Source organism: Gymnodraco acuticeps, unplaced genomic scaffold (assembly GCF_902827175.1).
Source record: "Gymnodraco acuticeps unplaced genomic scaffold, fGymAcu1.1, whole genome shotgun sequence".
Classification (NCBI taxonomy): domain Eukaryota; kingdom Metazoa; phylum Chordata; class Actinopteri; order Perciformes; family Bathydraconidae; genus Gymnodraco; species Gymnodraco acuticeps.
The window spans coordinates 541,215-546,664 of record NW_022990911.1 but is presented as its reverse complement, the minus strand read 5'-3'; the positions used below and the strand labels follow the sequence as shown (position 1 = coordinate 546,664).

Genomic DNA, 5,450 nt, shown 5'->3' with positions numbered 1-5,450 from the left:
TTTCACTCTCTCAAAAGTTGGGCCATTTTATCATCATGCGCTAATGAGCAGCTCTCATAGGAATGAATGAGGCCCCGCCTCCCACGCTGTATCCAGTTCTTATTATACATCCATGCCACGGACCCCTTGGCCTCCTCCTTGTCTGAAAGGCAAGTGAATCAGTAGCATACACACAGTCAGACTGTCCACCGAAGAAAGCAGGCAAATAGATTGTCTCTGAAAGCAGATTATTACGACTTATATTTATCTTTATTGTTTGTCTGGATTCACATGATCGGTGGTAAAACTTCTCTGTGCATACTTTGCTGTTGAGTTTCTATGGACAGAGCGGTGCAGCTGGACTTTGCGGAAGTGCTACCCTCGACGTCGCAAATCGCTTGACATTTTTGCAGAGAGCTGCGCTCAAAGTTCAAATTATTTCAACGTGCAACGAATCAGATGACAGCTGTATGAATCAGAGACAGATAGCAAGTGTAGTTGCAAAACTGCAGGCAAAACACTTTAAAGCAGGCATTTTCTGAATGGAGATCGGATCGGTCTAAGCTATCGTTGTTGGTGCCCTTTTCACACTTAAAATAACGTCATATAAACTTTTAAAAAACAGCGATTGTTTTCCGCATGCCAAGGACCGTCTGTGACAAGGATTATTATTCATTTTCTGAACAAATATGAGATAATGTGGGGCTCTGTGTGCTGCCAACGGCTGAAGTTTTGTTTTGCGGATTTAACATAAAGTCAGTGACTACCGCCAACTGCACGTTCATGCAGTCATAACGCTGTAAAGTAGTTTGCTAGTTAGTCTAGCCACACAGCTTTGGACCGTGACATTCACGTCATCATGACGCTATGTTTAGCTAATGTTAGTTATCTAGCTAGCACTGGCATTGTTTAACACATACACAGACAAGAGCAGAGAGGAGGACTTGTTATATTTAAGTATGTATTATATATATTCCATGTGCTTTTGTTATAATTGTTTGTAGTCTTTTATCTCATTATTTATCTTAAATCCACTGATTCTAAATGTTTTCCTTCATAGCTTCATCATCCTCTTTACCACTGAAAGGCCCACACAGAAAGATTTTATATTGGTAACAGCTATTATATTAATTTTCAACTGTTGAAACTGAATCTGCATTTTGTTACTTGTTGAGGTACATTTTCAAAGAAATTAAAAAAGAGTTCAGTTACTGACAAAGTCAGTCACAACTCATCACTCCAGCACCCACAAGAACATTCACCCTTGTTGCACTCAGTGAACTACTTGACACATATCCACTCGCTGACTACAAGATTGGATCAGCCCGCATGGTTACCCTGAAAAGACATATTGAAATAAGAGCTTGGTACATGGGTGGGGGGGGTCTGTTGTACAGTTATTTTATACAACTCATATATTCATTATACATTTCCATACAACATGCACTCAGTCATTTAAAAGTAGGCTTTCACCACTGAATTTGAAATCTAATAGTGTCTGAAGTATAATCTTTTTTTTGTTGTCTCTATGCAGACTAAATCGTCTTGATGATGGGAACTCCTGTGATCCTCAAGATAATCTTGACTGATTGCAGCTCTCAGAGGCTGACTCTCCCTCATGGACTCCCTGTATCAGTTGATGACCTCAAAGATGAAGTCAAGAAACAGTGTGGACTTGAGGGCAATTTCCGACTGCAGTTTATGGACTCCTTGTTTGGAAATGAATTCCTTAACCTTACATCAATGACTGAAGTAGTGGACAAAGGTACTCAGAGTCTGTGATGTGTCAAGGCCCACAACTATTCTGAATGACCATGAGAGGTCTGCTGTTGCAGTCCTAAATCCCCAGATTTCTTACGCTCTAAATGACTCCTCGTCCCTGTCCAGCGGATATGTGGATACAGATGTACAGTCAATTGAGTCTACGAGCACACGGTCATCTTGGCCTGCTGTTTTTCATGTGCCCAAGTTCTCCTACGATGTAGGAGGGCTTAACTTATGTTCAAAATGGCACTGTGCTTATGCCAGAGCCGAAGTTGAAGTCAGCCATCCTTGATCGTTTAGTGCAGGAAATAGTGAAGTATAAAGTCTATGTCACTGATAAGGAGATGGAAGAGTTGGCACAAAGTCTTATCAAAACACATCCGTGTTCATCTGAGAAGGGGTCCTGCACTGGATGTGGCGGATGGAAGACCAGTTTAAAGTATAAACTATGAAGTCTCTGAGGTAAGGCTAATCCCATGCTCGGTTTTTCATCCTGAATTTTGAAGTTGATAAAAGGAAATCCATGGGCACACTGGCAAACTGCTAATATACTGTAACTGATTTTATATAATTCATCTGTGCTTTTTAACCTCATCCTGGTCTCCAGTATGTGTGGTGGTTGTTTTCTCCCTAATGTTAAACAATGACCAAATTCCTTTTTGCTTTTATGCGTTTTCAGATCAATTCTGAATTTAAGAGAATCACGACCAAGCCACTACAATCAAAATTCCTGTCTCAGCAGGACTTCCACTCTGGCACCCTGATGAAGCTGTTCCAAAAGCGAGGAGGACAGCATGGGGGAAGGCTGGAAACAATAATTGTGCAAATGGCTAATGTAAGTGATACAGGATTCTCACAATTATGAATAACCTATAAACATAAATTATTTTGAAAACAATTTTTGAGAATCACGAATTTTAGAATTGTGAAAAGTGATGCTACAATATTTTACATTTGAGTTATTACATAATTTATTTGCAAGAATGGCACACAAAAAGTGCTCATCGCCAAGGAGACCTTTAGTGCTTTTATTTTTATTTTATCTTTCTCCTTTCAGTAGTGTAGTAGCTCCGCGGTGAAAGTGACCAGAGTGCCGGCTGACAGCAGCTCTAACACACAGTGCTACTTTTTGGTCCTTCAGTATCACCAAAGATCCTCTGATTGAGTAGAGCATTGCCATTCCCTCTCTAACCACACGTTTAGCTAAAACACCCTAATTCTACACATTGTAGCTTTAACTGACCCTGTCTTGAGCAATCTATCCATCTCAATTTTAAATGTGATATATAATAATTCAACTCGTATATCCACTGACCACAATTTGAGAAAGATGTCCAGGGGATGTGGAGCTCACAGCAGGGCTTGCACTTTCTTAGGAACTGTGATGTTGTATTTTCAAAGTAATATGTATCCAAATGACAGTTCACACCAGTAGTTGACTTGAATTAAAGCACAAGACCTGTAATAAGACACTAATCAAGTACATTTACTTTCAGTGTGATGATGTAGATGCTGGACGTGAGTCTATCATCAAGGGACTATGCATCTCCATGGGGGAAGATCCAAAAGACCTTGTGCGAGAATATGTGGTATGTACATGAATCTGCCTGCTTCTTTGATACTTCTCTTCACTTTTGTTTTCATACATGATCTCTTGGGCTGAAATTGTTCATTGAAAATATAGTGGGTGGTTTTTGTTTCATATTATGAAATATTACATTCAATATTTCATCGTTGCTGCTTGAATTAACTTAATACATTTGCAATTGCAATTTTTACTATTATACTTGTGGAGTAGTTGCATACATATTTACCTTGGAGCATTTTAACAAACTAATAAGTGAACACGGCAACAAGTGCCACACAAGGACGTGTCCCACTTGTTATACTCAGTAAGGCATAGCCAGCTTAAACATCACCAGATTGATTCATGTTCCGCTGTAATTACTTGATTATTTTATCTACATTTAATTTGAAATCTTTAATTTACTTTCATTTATAATGTTCAACTTGCCATGGCTAGATCTATACTATGCCTTCCCTTATTTTATTTCATTTTTTCTTGATGGGGCTTGGTTTTAGGTCTTATTTGCTTAAATGTTGCTGTTTTTTTTTTTTACAGGACACAGATGAAGGCGCCATCAAGGACACGACTGTGGGGATTTATGTTCTTAAAGATGCTTCCACTGATGAACCGGAGGACATCGGGATCGTTCTAGAAGGCGTCAAAGTCTTGACAAATCTGGATAATGTAGCATTAGCTTTTGTAATGCTGTTCAGACTAATATATAGTTCGGCGAATATCAGCTACCCTGCTGACCTCCGCTACACCTTTGAAGTAGTCCAAAGCATTATAATGGAACTGGACTGCGGTAAGCTCTCAAACAAAGCAACTGCTCTGAAAAACAGGCTCCTTCAGTGAAACGGTTCAGAGACTGCTGCATGCAAGAAACCCCAAACAATTGAATCTGTTCTTTTTTCTCTGTTATGTTTTAGGATTTGTTGTTACTTCGTTACAACTTGTGTTTTTAACCTGAGACCATTTTAAAGACCATTGCTGTCTTTAGTGTTTGAGACTCTATTATAAGAAACCTGTCAATCCTGCATGTGTCTGAAATCTTTTATCTAGCATCCCCCCCCCTGCTCAGAATTTAAGGAACTGTGCAACTGTTCACTCTTATTGTTCCTTCATATATTTCTTCTAGACTGATGCCACCACAGGTCATTTTATGTCACAAATGTTCAGGTTAAAGCATAGTTCCATGCTTTAATTATTCAATGTTCCATGCTGCAGTGTTTTTCTATATTGCCTGTGCTGTAGCACCTCTTTTAATTGTTTAAAAATATATATATTTTATAAATTCTATTGTTACTGTGAAAAGGGTAAAACCCAGAATTAAACCACATAATGGAGAACTAGTTTGAATGTACTGAAGTGTGTGTATAGTGGTATTCTTGTTGCTTATTTAAAGCTCAATAAAGTGTTTTGATACAGAACTGCTTGATTTTGTATTTGCCTCCATTGGAAGCTATGTGTGCAATGTATTTGAATCATAGACTGTATATATAAATGGACGTAGGGTCCGTGACGTCACCCATAGGATTCTGCAGAGTTGCCGTGAAGCCCTTAGTAGGCGGAGTCGGCCACTAACGGCTCGACAGTGACGTCAGAGTTCAACTGCCGCCTGTTCCAGCCCGCTCCAAATAAGGGCAAAGAGGCGGAGCCGAGGCGGGACCTGCTGCCACAGAGCTGAAAGTTCCAGAGCTAGCTGAAGCTACCAAGCTAAGCTAACATGCTCCCCATCTGCACGCTGCCGTCGCATTTTACGTTTCTAAGGTAAGCGGACATGAAACTATAAATAATAATCTAAGTTATTGAGTTTTTAGCATAATACTTCAGAATCTTAAAACCCCTTAACGTTTGTATGCAATTGTGCTAAATTCAACACTGGAATCAAGCAAATATTAATGTTTGCATGACATTAGTTATTTATATTTTGATATCACTTAACTATACGTTTAATACAATTAAGACAAGCTAAGGTACATGTGATGGTAGCTAGTTAGTGCTCTTACCTGTGAGGCCTCCTCCAAACAGCATAATAACCAGACTGTATCATTAAAACTAAGTACCAGTTATAGATCCTTGACTTTAGACAAACAATTCAAAAGATAAAATGTATTTAAAGACCAATCTTTATTTGAAT

General features: G+C 39.0%; 1 long non-coding RNA gene across 1 annotated transcript; it reads left to right on the top strand.

Moving 5' to 3' along the window:
• Positions 1–1,518: 1,518 nt before the first annotated feature.
• Positions 1,519–4,533, top strand: LOC117557913. Its single transcript, XR_004570768.1, has 4 exons — positions 1,519–2,205; positions 2,423–2,578; positions 3,240–3,332; positions 3,866–4,533. It is a non-coding gene; the product is annotated as an uncharacterized LOC117557913 (long non-coding RNA).
• The last annotated feature ends 917 nt before the right edge of the window (positions 4,534–5,450 follow it).